A 14343-nucleotide genomic window follows, 5' to 3' on the forward strand; every position below is an offset into this window, starting at 1 on the left:
ATTATTATTATTATTATTATTATTATTATTACTACTATTATTTTGGGTAGAGGTTGCAAGAGTGGAGGGCAGATATGAAGGGATGGGGAAAAGAGTGGGATTGGGGTGCATAATGTGAACTTCCAAATAATGAATACAAAGTTCAAACAAACAAACAAAACCAAGCCAGGCAAGCAGCCATGAGGAGCGAGCCAATAAGCCCCTGGTGTCTGCACCAGCTCCTGCCTCCAGGTTCCTGCCCTGTTGGAGTTCCTTTCCTGACTGTTTCAGTGATGAACGGTGCTGCTGAAATGTAGCCTGATAAACCCTGTCTTCCCCGAGTTGCTTTGGTCATGATAATTTCACCACAGCAATAGTAGCCCCAAGACATGTATTTTGAAAAAAAAAAAAATGACTGATACACACTAAAGAGTTAACAGTAGTTACTTCTCTCGAACTGATTATCTGGATTTAATTTTTGTATATCATAAATCCCCCTATTCGTTGAATAATTTTATAATGATCTTTTATTACTTTTTTTTTTTTTACTGCTTTTACTAGGCAGGTGCTGTACTAAGGAGGTACATTCAGTCCCTTTAATATATATTATTACATGGTGACTATTTACATATGGGAGCACACACTATAAAGTCAGTTCTTTTAAGCTTTATCTTTTCCCATGTGTTCAAACTTTTTTGTTTGATTTTTAGACAGGTTTCATTGTATAACAGCCCTGGCTGTCCTGTAACTTGTTCTGTAGACCAGGCTGGCTTTGAACTCACAAACTCGTCTGCCTCCCAAGGGCCGAAATTAAAGGTATGTGCCACCACTGCTTGGCTTGAATTTCGACTGCTTAATATTTTCTTGATCTATGTGGATGAGACTGGCCTTAAAAAGGGGTCATCTTCTCTTAGCTTCCTGAGGGCCGGTACTGCAGGTGAGCTCTCCCAGGCCTGGTTTTCGCTGTCTTATTCCTACTGCCACGGTCCCATCTTCTCTTACACTTCTAGAAAGGACCTCACCTCTGACCATCATCTTTCTCACAGCAGGCAAGCACTTGCTTTTTTTTTTTTTTTTTTTTCTTAATAGTATAGAGTTTATTCAGGGAATGAGGAGGGGAGTTAAGAGGGTAGTAGGGCAGAGAGAGAGGAGAGAAGTAGAGAAATAGGAGAGGAGGAGAGTAGTAGAGTAGAGGCATGAGCTTGTGGAGAGAAGTGGGGATGCAGAGAGAAGGGAAAAATGGTAAGAGCAGGAGAGTAAGATCAAGAGCTCAGGGAAGCACTCACATTCTTTTTTTTTTTTTTTTTTTTTTTTTTTTTTTTTTTTCCCCGGAGCTGGGGACCGAACCCAGGGCCTTGCGCTTCCTAGGTAAGCGCTCTACCACTGAGCTAAATCCCCAGCCCCCCCCCCCCCCTTTTTTTTAAGATTTATTTTATTTATCTGAGTGCACAGTAGCTGTCTTTAGACACACCAGAAAAGGGCGTCGGATTCCCATTACAGATGGCTGTGAGCCACCATGTGGTTGCTGGGAGCTGAACTCAGGACCTCTGGAAGAGCAGCCAGTGCTCTTAACCGCTGAGCCATCTGCACCTTTTTTTTTTTTTTTCTTTTCTTTTCTTTCCTTCCCCCCCCCCCCCCCCTTTGGAGCTGGGGACGGAACCCAGGGCCTTGCGCTTGCTAGGCAAGCGCTCTACCACTGAGCTAAATCCCCAACCCCAATGCACTTGCATCCTTAAAGCTAATTTGGCTATTGCAGTACCCTGTGCCTTAACTGGATACCAATCTAGGTGTCGCTGTAAAGAAATGCGGTAGATGGAGTTAAACATGATCAATAGCTGACTTTTAATCTGAGGAGCCGGTATGCATGCTCATCATTTATCAATATCATTATCATGCCTCAGCTACAGTGGAGGCTAAGGCGCCGGGCTCGCAAAAGTGCGTGCATTTGAGGCCACTTTTGGCCGGCGCCAAACTTTTAGAGACTCCCTTTCCATTGAAAAGGACTGCATAATCTCTACATGTTATCTGGGTAGATTTACACGCCCCTGTGTTACGTCACATGCGCAGACTACTCCTGTGAGTCACCGCCCCACAAATCAGTGCATTGTAAGCTAAACCTTGTAAGTAAAAAGAAGACAAACCCCACCATGTTTGATACAGTACACATCGTGCTGCTTATCTCTAGGACAGGGAAAGATTAAGAAGCCCAAGTACAGCTTCTCCCGAATCAGTGTAGCTTTCAAACCACTGTAATTTCAAGTTGGCCACCAGAAGTCAGAACGGACACATATCAGAACTAGCAGAGTTCCACGTCCTCGGAAGCATGGGTCTGGAACCCTGACCTTGGGGCGGGGGCAAGGAAACAAAGATGAACAGACACACAGACCTGTGTGCAGAAAATCTCGGGTCCAGGGAGGTGTGTCCATGTTGATCTACCGATATAATCTAGAATCCCCACGCGTTTACGGGGTTCAGCACAAGGACAGGGGTTAGCTAGCTCAGCAGCGGGTCTCTGTGGTGAGCATCGCAGGCTGTAAACTCGGGGAGGAGCCTGCAGTTGCTAGTTATTCTACCCACTGGCCAGTGGTTCACACCCAGACCCTGCAGGGCGGTTTCACCATGCAGCTAGTCTCACCCAGGACGGCTTTGCCATTTTCATTGGTCTGGTATACTAGGATCCTTGACATGGTGGTGCCCATATCAAAATACACATCCACTCAGGGCTTCCTTCACTCGCTCCCTGGGGGCGGGAGGGGAGTGGGAGAGAGGGAGAGATAGAGATTGTATGTGTGTTGGGGATCAAGATGTTTATATTTTATTTATCTTTTCTTTTCATAATCTCTTTTTAAAAAACATATCTCCTTAATTTATTTGTCTATGATTGTGGGTGCTCAAAGAGGTCAGAAGAGACTATCAGACCCTCTGGAGCCGGAGTTCCAAGTGGTTGTGAGAACCAAACTCTGGTCACCTAGAATACAGAGCACTCTCGACCACTGAGCTCTCTTTTTGCAATCTTCAAACTCAGTTTTTACTCATGCCTGTGAATATTTGCCTTGCAGTGCCGAGACAGTTTCCCAAGCACGGACTCTAACTGGTATGCTTTATTGCAACGTGTGCCCTTTTATCTTATCATGACTTAGTGAGAGTGTTTATTGCCAGGGTACTGGCAGTTCCTGTCCAGACATTGAAGCCAGAGAGATAATGTTTGTGCTGATGCCGGGGCCTGGGTTGTGCAGATGAACGGCAGGCTGGTTTCCACTGTCCAGCCAGGGCTGCCTCTAAATAAATCAGCCTCTTTCTGATGAGTCACTGTAGCTGGGTTCCCACCAAAACCAAAACAAGACCCTGGGCCCAGATTGAGGCCTGTGTGCATGTGTGTGCATCGTGGTTCACGCCCACTCCTGGTCATCCAATCAGAGCTCATTTTCAAGGCACAAAGGTAGGCTCACCTGTGAGGCCAACAGTTAGGACTGGGACAGGAGGGTCAGCAGTGTGAGGCCTTCTTGAGTTACAAAATAGATTCCAGGTTAGCCTGAGCCACGCTTGAAGACAAGCAAGCAAGCAAGCGAACAACAAAAAACAAAACAAAACAAAACAAACAAACCCAAAAAACAAAGACATAAATTCAGAGGCAAACTTGTTATTTTTTGGGCAAAGTTCTAACTTCAGAAGTTTTCACTGGCTAGAATCTGCCACTTACCCCAACATAAAGTGTTAAGCACTGGTAAAGTGCAGAGAGCAGATGAGTGTGACTACACTAGGGAGATCAGGTAAGCCAGTGAGTGTCTGTCTTCGTTAGGGTTTTACTGCTGTGAACAGACACCATGACCTAGGCAAGTCTTATAAGGGACAGCATCTGACTGGGGCTGCCTACAGGTTCAGAGGTTCAGTCCAGTATCATCAAGGTGACAGCATGGCAGCATCCAGGCAGGCATGGCGCCGGCAGAGCTCAGAGTCCTCCATCTGAAGGCCGCCAGTGGAAGACTGGCTTCCAGGCAGCTAGGGTGAGGGGTCTTAAAGGCCACGCCCAAAGTGCCACACCCACTCCAACAAGGCCACACCCACCCCAACACGGCCACACCCACTCCAACAGGGCCACACCTTCTAATAGTATCACTGCCTGAGCTGAACACATAGAAGTCACCACAGTGTCCAAGTCTATCTTCCAGGCTTGGAGGAAAGAACAGAAGGGAGTTGGAGCAGGAGATCGTGGCCATGCCTGTGGTCTGGTCCCTCTTAGTCCTGGTTCTGCAAGAGGTTCTGGAGAAGTTGTTGCTGCTGTCCCCACTTGTGCTGGCTGGTCTTATGTCAGCTTGACACAAGGAAGAGTTATCTGAGAGGAGGGAACCTCAATCTAAAAATGCCTCAGGCGCTGGGGAGATGGTTCAATGGTTAAGAGCCATTGGCTGCTCTTCCAGAGGACCCAAGTTGAGTTCCCAGAACCCACATGGCGGTTCATACCTGTCTGTAACTCCAGGATCTGAGCTCCTCACAAAGACATACATTCAGACAAAACACCAATGCACATAAAATAAGTAAATAAGTAAATAAATAAATAAATAAGTATTAAAAAAATGCCTCCAGAAGATCTAGCTGTAGGGCATTTTCTTAATTAGTCTACAACGGGGTGGGGGGTGGGGGGGAGGGCCCCACCCATTGTGGGTGGAGTCATCCCTGGGCTGATAATCCTGGGTTCTATAAGAAAGCAGGCTGAGCAATCCAGTTGAAGCAAGTCACCAAGCAGCACCCCTCCATGGCCTCTGCACCAGCTTCTGCCTCCAGGTTCCCACCCTGTCATCTTCAGTGAATGAAGAGTGCGGCTGAAATGTAAGCTCACTAAACCCTTTCCTCCCCAACTTGGATTTTGATCATCATGTTTCATCATAGCAATAGAAATGCTAACTAAGATACCCCTAAGTTGGGCTGGAGAGTTGGCTCAGTGATTAAGAGCACTGACTGCTCTTCCAGAGGGCCTGAGTTCAATTCCCAGCAACTACATGGTGGCTCACAACCATCTGTAATGCGATCTGATACCCTCTACTGGTGTGTCTTAAGATGATGACAGTGGGGGTTGGGGATTTAGCTCAGTGGTAGAGCGCTTGCCTAGCAAGCGCAACGCCCTGGGTTCGGTCCCCAGCTCCAAAAAAAAGAAAAAAAAAAAGAAAAAAAAAGAAAGATGATGACAGTGTACAGTGTACATACATAAAACAAATAAATCTTTAACAAAAACATTACAGCTTGAACTGTTAAAAAAAAAAAGAGACACCCCTAAGTTTAAAAAAAAAAAACTTTGTTAGGGCTCTAGGTGTAGAATAATATGAGCTCATATGCTTAGCTGAATGTGAAATTTGGGGTCTAATCCACAGTATCATACAACAACAATAAACCCAAAGAATTTTATAACTAAAATGTGCCTTCAGGGAGTGCAGGCTTTTCTCTGGTGGAGGGTCTCGCTTCAGTGTCAATGGCTGCTGACCGTAAGGGTAGTGCATGCTGGAGGTTTTGAATGGTTAAGACAATTTCTTGAAATATTAAGACCAAGCCTAGGGATACAAGATTCCAGATTTGATCCCCAGTTATGCAAACTACACTCACAAATGAGCTACAGTAAATTGTCACATCTGGGGTGGAAGGAGGGCTCAGTAGTTGAGAAAGTGCATTGCTCTTACAGAGGGCTTGAATTCCCGGTGTCCACATCAGGTGGCTTGGAGCACCCGTGACTCCTGTAACCTCTAGCTTTTCCACAAAGCTCGTTTGTTCCCTGAAGTAACAACTCTGATACTTAATATTTCATGAAAAAAAAAAACATGCCGAGAGCTTTGGATTGTTTTCTGACTGGCTCACAACTCAATTATTCCATTTATTCTCTTCTAAGAGTGCCACATGGCTGGTTCCCACTCTCAGTTCATGTGTCTGTCTCCATCGGTGTTCTGGGCGAATCTCTCTTTCCTGTCTCTCTCCCAGAAATAATCAAATAATCAATTCTCTCTCTCTCTCTCTCTCTCTCTCTCTCTCTCTCTCTCTCTCTCTCTCTCTCTCTCTCTCTCTCCTGGAATTCCCTTCTCCTATTCCTGCCTCAGCTCATTGGCCATTGGCCATAGGCTTTTTTTTTTTTCTAAACATTTATTTACTTATTATATATAAGTACACTGTCACTGTTCCAGACACACCAGAAGAGGGCACCAGATCTCATACAGATGGTTGTGAGTCACAATGTGGTTGCTGGGATTTGAACTCAGGACCTCTGGAAGTGTAGTCAGTGCTCTTAACCACTGAGCCATCTCTCCAGCCTGGCCATTGGCTTTTTAATTGACAGATGATGCTTCCATACCTTGCACAAAAGAGTTACTTTGCAAACTCCAATTCCAGAGGAACGGATGACCCCTGGCCTCTGTATGCAACTGCACTCCTGTGCACATACTCTATTCAGTCACACAGTCCTATACAGAGATTCAAGCAGTAAACATAAATCTTTAAAAAGTTTGACACATCTATTGACCTTCTTTTGTGGAGGGAGGGCTCTTGGGGCCTCTTCTAGAAATTTGACAGAAAAGTGACGTTGGGCTAGGACAAGGAAGTGGGCTAAGGATCTTGATCACTTTGATAAGTCCCCAAATACCATGGAACTTTGTTTATTGCTTTGTTTGTTCCTGGACCTAGAACTGACTTTATTCCTTGCTTGTACTTAGAACGATATAAAAGCAGACTGGAGAAAAAAATAAACCGGCTTCAGCCTCAGCACTGGGTGGAGTCATGTTATAGTGTTGTCTAGTTGTCTTTTTCTTTTCAATCCTCACTCCCTCCCAGGGGACCCTGTTGACTGACTGAACTGGCTTGGTCACTTTCTTTTTCTTTTTAATTTCTGAAAGCTTTATTCTCTCCCTAAAGACCAACTGTAATCAAAGGGGGGGGTGAAAGGTCAAGATTTTATTGTCTTCATAACTAAATTGGCTTAGAACTGGATCACTTGGCCCTTTCTCTTCCTGTCACCTCCCAGTTCAAAATGCTTGCATTTCTTAATAGCCAGCATCCTCTTAGATCTGCAGACGGGCTCAACGCACTCCAGTCCCAGTAGTTTTTTGTGGAAAATGGGCTTAGTCTGCCTACCACAGCCACTCTTTCCTGTCATAACGCCGCTTTCCCTGGGCATACAAAGAACCCGTGCCCTTCTTGTACCGTGTCACCATGTGGGGTTGGTGTGTCTCACATTTCTGCCCAGTGTCCTGTGAGTCTTAGGAAGGTTCACCACGTTTGCAGGAGTACTGTCAGCTCAGAAAGCTACTTTTTTCTTTAATGAAAGATTTTGCCACAGCATGTGATACTGTTGGTAACATTTTATCCATAGTAGAGGGTCTTTCAGAATTGGAATTAGGTGGCGTTCAGGTGACTTTACACCTGAAGTCCCGGCATTCAGGAGCTGGAGGTACAAGATTGCCACGAAAAACTGGAATCTTCTTGATCCCTGCCATTGTTTTACCAACTAAGTGTGTGTGCATTTGAAGACCTTTGCTGTTATTTCAACAATGTCTAATATATCGTCACAGAGAATAAATAGATTACATTTCAAGAAATGGCTTTTTTCGCTCACTCACTAGCCCCCAATTTAAGATTCTGCCTATAACTCTCTAGATAGTTTCACCAAATCTATGGTGAAATTTTGAATCCTCCTTCAAGGTGATCAGTGAGGGTTAGAGTCAACTTATTCTAAACTCCAGTTAATACTGATATTCTGACTTCTTTTGAGTCAGAAAAGTCCTTTACCCTCTGGACTGGTGACTCATTTTCAGGTTTTTAAATTACTGTGCTCCGACCCATCAGAGGAATCACCACATCAACGATTGCACTAAGACACTCTTTTTTAAATAATAAGGCTTAAAAGTTGAAATCACTCCTTAATCCACAGATTTCAGAAAGGGCTATTATGTTTGTGGGCACAAAAATGACATTAATCTTGCCGTCTATCTCCATTAGAAGTCTTAGGCTACAAGGCCTGTCATCATCATCAACAAGCGGTGAGATTTTGAAACGCATTTTTTCCTTTGGGCAGCAGGTCTCAGTGGGCTTAAGAAACTGAGTGAACCGTCTTTGGGGGAAAACGTGCCATCACCCAGGCTTCGTGGTTCCATTTAGCAAGTATAGGCAAAGACAATTCTGTATGATTCTTAAAAGCTTTAGGATCTTTGGAGTGACAGATAAGCACCGGTTTCAACTTGAAGTGGCCTGGTGACCTGGGGGCGATGCGTACACGAAACCCCAGCGCTTGTGTCACGATATGACTTTCTATCAGACAAGAAGCGAGCCCCAGAGAGGCTAACGGGCCAAAGGTGGAGTCCATTGTGGCAGGGGTTGGCCTTTGCAGGAGTCTGAGGCAGTTGGTTACATTGTGTCTGGTGTCAGGAAGAAGGGACCGATAAAAGCTGGTAGCTAGATTAATGTTCTCTTTTTATTCAGCCTGGAACTCCAGTCCTTGGCGTGGCTCCACTGGTGTGCTTAGAGCAGCTCCCTTCTATACTAGGCGTCCATCTTGGTAACCACCAACTATTTGTCTCTGACTTCAGTCCTTGGGGGATAAATCCCCAGTAACCCTGACTCAGTGATCCCGCTCAGAAGTATATGGCGGTGACCGTCTATTATGACTGCCTTTTCTGCTTCTGTAACTTGCTCACGCAGATACCCGAAGACTGTTTTGAGCTGCCATCATCAGTTAACTTGGCGGAACAGATCAGCTTTTACTTGCTTGCCTAGATATTGAAGGTCTTCATATGGGTTTCCCCTTTAAAGATCCTTCCCGTACCCTTCCTTCACGGCAATCTCAGATTTGGCTCAGGGATTGTTCGTCCTGCTAGCAGCAAATCAATAAATCTTTTTTTTTCTTTTCTTTTTTTTTTTTCGGAGCTGGGGACCGAACCCAGGGCCTTGCACTTGCTAGGCAAACGCTCTACCACTCAATCCCCAACCCCATCAATAAATCTTTTAATTATAATTGGATTGGGTCTATGGTCTTTCCCCAGGGGTCGCAAACTCCATATCACCACCCACAGTTAAATTAGTCTTTCTACCTCAATCAGTTTAGTATAAACAATTCCATGGGCCTACCCAGAGGGTAACCTCATCTAGAGAATCCCGCACACATGTGCCTGGTGGCTAATCTAATCTAGATAACTCCTGGAAGAAATCGCAGGGGTTAGCGTCCCAGGTTCTTTCAGACCATCTTAGGTAGAAGTGGGAATTAGCACACTGAGCCAGGAAGATTGGCAAATCAAGACCAGTTTGGTCTACAGAGTGAGACCCTGTCTCAAACGAAACGTAGCAAAACAAAACCACTTCCTATAAGCCTCTAACAAGAAAGGCAGCTGGCACTCGGCCAGGCATTGATTTTCCCTCTTTATGAGTGTCTCCCATGGTATCTTCCTCCAAGGACAGCTGTTGTGTCTACACTGAAAATCTATTGTTTGCCACAATTCCCTTCATTGAAGTCTCAGCTCAGGACCTGGAAGGGTAGCTCGGTTGTTCCTCAAGAGTTAGCGCTTGCTGCTCTTAACCTGGGGTCAGAGTTCATTACCTGCTCTCATGCTGGGTGGTCTTGGGCTCCGTCTGTAATTCTCTTGAGATGCCCTGTGATCCCTTTGTGAAACATACTTGAAGTCTCTTCCTGATTTTCCTCCCACTGTATCATAGAGCACGCTGACTTTGTCCACTCTAACAGTCTGTAATATGCTGTACTCTCAATAAACTTGCTTGGCATAAGACATAGCTTATGGCGACCTCCCAAACCCAGCTTTTCTGTCTTCTTTACTGGCTCATCTCCTGAACCTTGTCACATGCTGGTTCAGGTCAAGACAGACAGACAGACAGACAGACAGACAGACAGACAGACAGACAGACAGACAGGACAAAAATAGATATAAAATGAGAACCTGAGGCTCACCCACTATCGTGCGACATCAACAAGTTGTGATCATGGAATATTTCTAACCTTAATGTTCTTAGTCTATGAGATTATCATAGGAATAAAAAGACATTGTCAAATTGTGTCCCCTAACAGTGCTTGTCATGTAGGTGTATAATAAATGTTACTTTCTTTTCTTTCCCTTTCTTGTGCCCTGGATGAGGCATAGAGCTCTGTAGGAGAGCATTTGCCTGGTATGTTCAAGGCCCCCAGGTTTAATCCCTAGCAGTTTAAAATCAAACACATAAATAAAAAGAAAACAATAAATTTCCTTTTTATGCCCTACATAGAATAAATAAGATTTTTATTCTCATCAAATGCGTTAATGATAGCATATTATATGTCCACAAGAAACGTAAAACATTAAAATAATTAGCACTTGCTTATTATCTCATAAGATATAAGTGATAAGGCCTCCACAAAGGACCAAATACAACTTATGAGAGACACATGAAAAAATTAGAAGTTCAAAACGCGGAAGCTTGCGTGGGAAGAGATTCCTCCCATCACACAAAGCTGAAGGGAGTTAAGTACTTTATAAAAATGAACAGTTACTAGAATGAGTCTAAAATAAAACACTGGGCTTCTTAATTACCATACCCAGAGAATTATGTAAGGAGCTCATCCTACAAATAGTTTCTGTCTATTAAGTTATAAAAGGGTGGATCACATGGGTCCTTGTCCAAGGAACGTGGAGAAACTCAATGGAATGTATTAGAGCAGTGTAATAGAGGGTTAATGTGACAAGAAGTGACTTTTATAAGGTTCTTTTTTTATAACAAGAAACTAAACATAGATGGGGTACAGGTCGAATTTCTTTTGTGTAATTAAAAACCAGCAGAGGCTAAAATAAAGTTTCTGAAGAAACTCTTTAGAGATGGATTAACTCTAATCCTCAGAAACCTTGCCATAGACTATCAGAGAGCAAGTTACCTGTCTCTTGTGGAGATGGTGGAAGTCCAACCAGAAGCACCCTGACTTATAAAGGAAGCAGGTAGGCAACCACAGGGAAATAGTGCTGGGAGGAGGAGGATGGAGCTCAGTGGTCGAGTAGGTACCTAGTGTGTGCAGGACCCTGGGTCCTAACCCCAGGACTGCACATGAAAAGGCTATGCACCTACTAACATGGCCCAATTCTCCATTATCTTCAATATTATCAACCTGCTCAATGAGAATCATTTCCAGTCAGATTCATAAATAAAAATATATTGAAGATAAAAACATCCCCAAGCTCACTTTTATTATTTAAAAAAAAATCCCCAAGATAAATCAACTGATGTCTCATGCTTTATGATTTAAAGTAGAAATGGTAAGCCAGGAGGATGTCCATGAGTTCAAGGCCAGCCTAGTCTCCATAGTGAATTCCAGGCTGACCAAGTCTATATAGAGCCTGTCTCAAAACAAACAAACAAACACCAAGGCCCCCTCCAAAACCCCCACCCAACCAATCAACCAACCAAGAAATAAAAAAAAAATTAAATAAATGAATTAGAAACATTAGCATAGGGCTGGAGAGATGGCTCAGTGGTTAAGAGCACTGACTGCTCTTCCAGAGGTCCTGAGTTCAAATCCCAGCAACCACATGGTGACTCACAACCATCTGTAATGGGAACCGATGCCCTCTTCTGGTGTGTCTGAAGACAGCGACAGTGTACTTACATTAAACAAATAAATCTTAAAAAAAAAGAAACATTAGCATAGACATTCCTGTGGATTCTCTAAGAGTTTGAAATAGAAATAAATAACTGGAAATGTTTGAGAGCTGTCAAGAAATGAAAATGTTTTGGCAATCATCTGTAACATAGTATTTAATGGCATCATTGTCTATAGATCCTAAAGAATATTTTAAAATACACTGTATAACTTGAAGTCTTTCTCTATCAAAACAATATAAATATACAATGTTCACACCAAAGTTACAGCATAGCACACTGAAGAGAATAAAATTATTTAACCGATATTCAAATTACTTATAAAATTTTTGTTTTGAAAGAATCGTCATTTCCGTGTTTATCTTTGTGCACTTGCCTGGCTTTTTTTGTCTTGAGACACGTATGTAGATCAGGTGGCCTCAAACTCACAGAGACCTACTTGCCTCTAACTCTTGAGGGATATCGTGCCCATTTTTTTTGTGGTTGTTTTTTGGGGGTCAGAGGGAGGGGGGACAGGGTCTCGCTGTAGCCCAGAGTGTCCTGGAGTTCAGTATATCTAGTTCTGGCTGGTTTCTTTCTGGCTTCTAAAGCAATCCCCTGCCTCAGAATCCTAAGTACTGTGTTACAGGTATGAGTCATTATACCTAGATGGGAAGGGTCTTTTTAGAGGAAATTAAGATTGGTAATATGAGATTAGGGTAAACTCTAAATCCAGTGACTGGTGTCTTTGTAAAAAGAGGAAAGGAGCCAAGGGAAAAAATCCTTGAGGAAATAAAGTCAGAGGCCAGAGGATCCCCAAGGGCATCAGAAACTGGAGAAGGCAAAGAAAGATTTGTCTGTAGAACAAAGGGAGTGTGATTCTAGGTGCGCCTTGATTTCAGATTCTCGCCTACTGTTTCGAAGCATTACACTAGTAGGTAGAAACAAATATAGTGAACACCGATGTCTATAACAGTTATCAAAGTATGATGTTAGCTCTTCTATTTCATGTCCGTGAGTACACTGTCTTCAAACGCACCAGAAGAGGGCATCAGATCCCATTACAGATGGTTGGGAGCCACCACGTAGTTGCTGGGAATTGAACTCTGGACCTCTGGAAGAGCAGTCGGTACTCTTAACCGCTGAGCCATCTCTCCAGTCTTGATGTAAAGACTTGATGTAAAAGCCTTTTCTGGTAGTCTATAGTTTAGAATCTGTGTAGCAATTTCCTCCTGATTAAACAGGTTTATTAAGATTCAGGATCTGGGGGTTGGGGACTTAGCTCAGTGGTAGAGCGTTTGCCTAGCAAGCGCAAGGCACTGGGTTCAGTCCTCAGCTCCGAAAAAAAGAAAAAAGAAAAAAGAAAAAAAAAAAGATTCAGGATCTGGTATTCTTCTGGTGGCAGATCGGTGGTTTATCCTGTGTGGGGCAAAATGGAGCTCGAGGCCATGAGTAGGTATACCAGTCCAATGAACCCGGCCGTCTTTCCTCACCTGACTGGTACTTCTGGCCATCGGCACATTCTTCACTGCCTGGTTCTTCGTTTATGAGGTCACCTCTACCAAGTACACGTCAATATTTACAAAGAGCTCCTCATTTCCTTGGAGGCCTCACTCTTCATGGGCTTTGGAGTCCTCTTCCTCCCGCTCTGGGTTGGCGTCTATGTATGAGTCTCCAAGGACACCCACCAGGCAGCTCACCAAGTCTCTGCTTTTGTAAATTATTTACCATTGCTACATGTCCCACCTGCTGTTTACAATAAAGGCAGATGTGTGACAAAAAAAAAAAAAAGATTCAGGATCTGGGGACTGGAGAAAAATGGCTTAGTGTTAAGAGCACTGGCTGATCTTCCAAGGGACCTGGGTTCAATTCCCAGCACCCACATGGCAGTTCACAACTGTCTATAACTCCAATTCCAGGAGTTATACCGTCACACACACATACAGGCAAGCAAAACACCAATGTACATAGAATAAAAATAAATCATTAAAAAATAGAGTCAGGATGTGAACAACTCATAGGTCTCAGGAAATCCCTGAAACTTATCAGAGTTCACAAGGCTCCTTCCTCTCTAAGCTTATGTAAGCAGTAGCAACTGCTAGGGAGAGGGGACTCCCTGATCTGTTGAGCTGCTTTCACAGTCAGAGAGCTCCAGGATTTTAGCTTCCGTGAGTCAGCACCCAGGCCGGGGTCACAGCTGCCTTTGAATTACCACGCTCCTGTAAGGTACCCCAGTAAACTTTTTAGTGTGCCAAATTGTTTCTTTGGCCTGTCATCAGTCCCTTATCTGGGGTAAGTAGAAGTTGGTTCATGTTTGTGCAGGAAAAGCTTTGTAACAGAAGTAGTCTCATAATATGAAGGCCTTGTAAATTTATAGATATTTACACTAAGGGGAGACTAAGCATTTCAACATGTATTAATACAGTTGCACCTCACCACACAAGTAATCATTATCTTCCCTCACTTCCACACACAAAGAAAATGCCAGTCTTTGTAGCTGGGTGTGGTGCTACAAGCCTGTAATTCTAGCACTTGCCGGGTGAGTCGGGAGGCTCAGGAGTTCAAAATCAAGCTACATAAATTCAGGGCTGGCCTGCTCTCAGACAGACCCTAGTTCAGAAAATAAATGAAAACCAAAACTCGAAAAATTTCCCTGACCTACATAAGACTGTCCTAAAAGAAATCTCTTGTCTCTGCTCAAACTTGACCTCCACGTAGCTTATTAAGTTGTGATGACTAAACTTGTAAGAATGATCAGGCCACCCCGAGTTTACTTACTGCTTC

The 14343-nt window shown here is 43.8% G+C and overlaps 1 protein-coding gene and 1 pseudogene across 20 annotated transcripts in view; both read left to right on the forward strand.

Moving 5' to 3' along the window:
* The first annotated feature begins 632 nt into the window (after positions 1–632).
* Cdk19 (cyclin-dependent kinase 19) overlaps positions 633–14343 on the forward strand; it is a 170238-nt gene continuing 156527 nt past the window's right edge. For 12 of the 20 annotated variants that reach the window (XM_087597536.1, XM_087597525.1, XM_087597535.1 and 9 more), the window contains exon 1: positions 4686–4806. The gene's annotated coding sequence lies outside the window, so the exon portion shown is untranslated. Of the gene's footprint in view, positions 796–4685; positions 4807–14343 lie in introns of those variants that run through there. The other 8 variants (XM_087597528.1, XM_087597542.1, XM_087597526.1 and 5 more) reach the window with 6 other exon arrangements.
* Tmem258-ps3 (transmembrane protein 258, pseudogene 3) lies at positions 12964–13295 on the forward strand (annotated as a pseudogene).

Source organism: Rattus norvegicus, chromosome 20 (assembly GCF_021556685.1).
Source record: "Rattus norvegicus strain SHRSP/BbbUtx chromosome 20, alternate assembly SHRSP_T2T, whole genome shotgun sequence".
Classification (NCBI taxonomy): domain Eukaryota; kingdom Metazoa; phylum Chordata; class Mammalia; order Rodentia; family Muridae; genus Rattus; species Rattus norvegicus.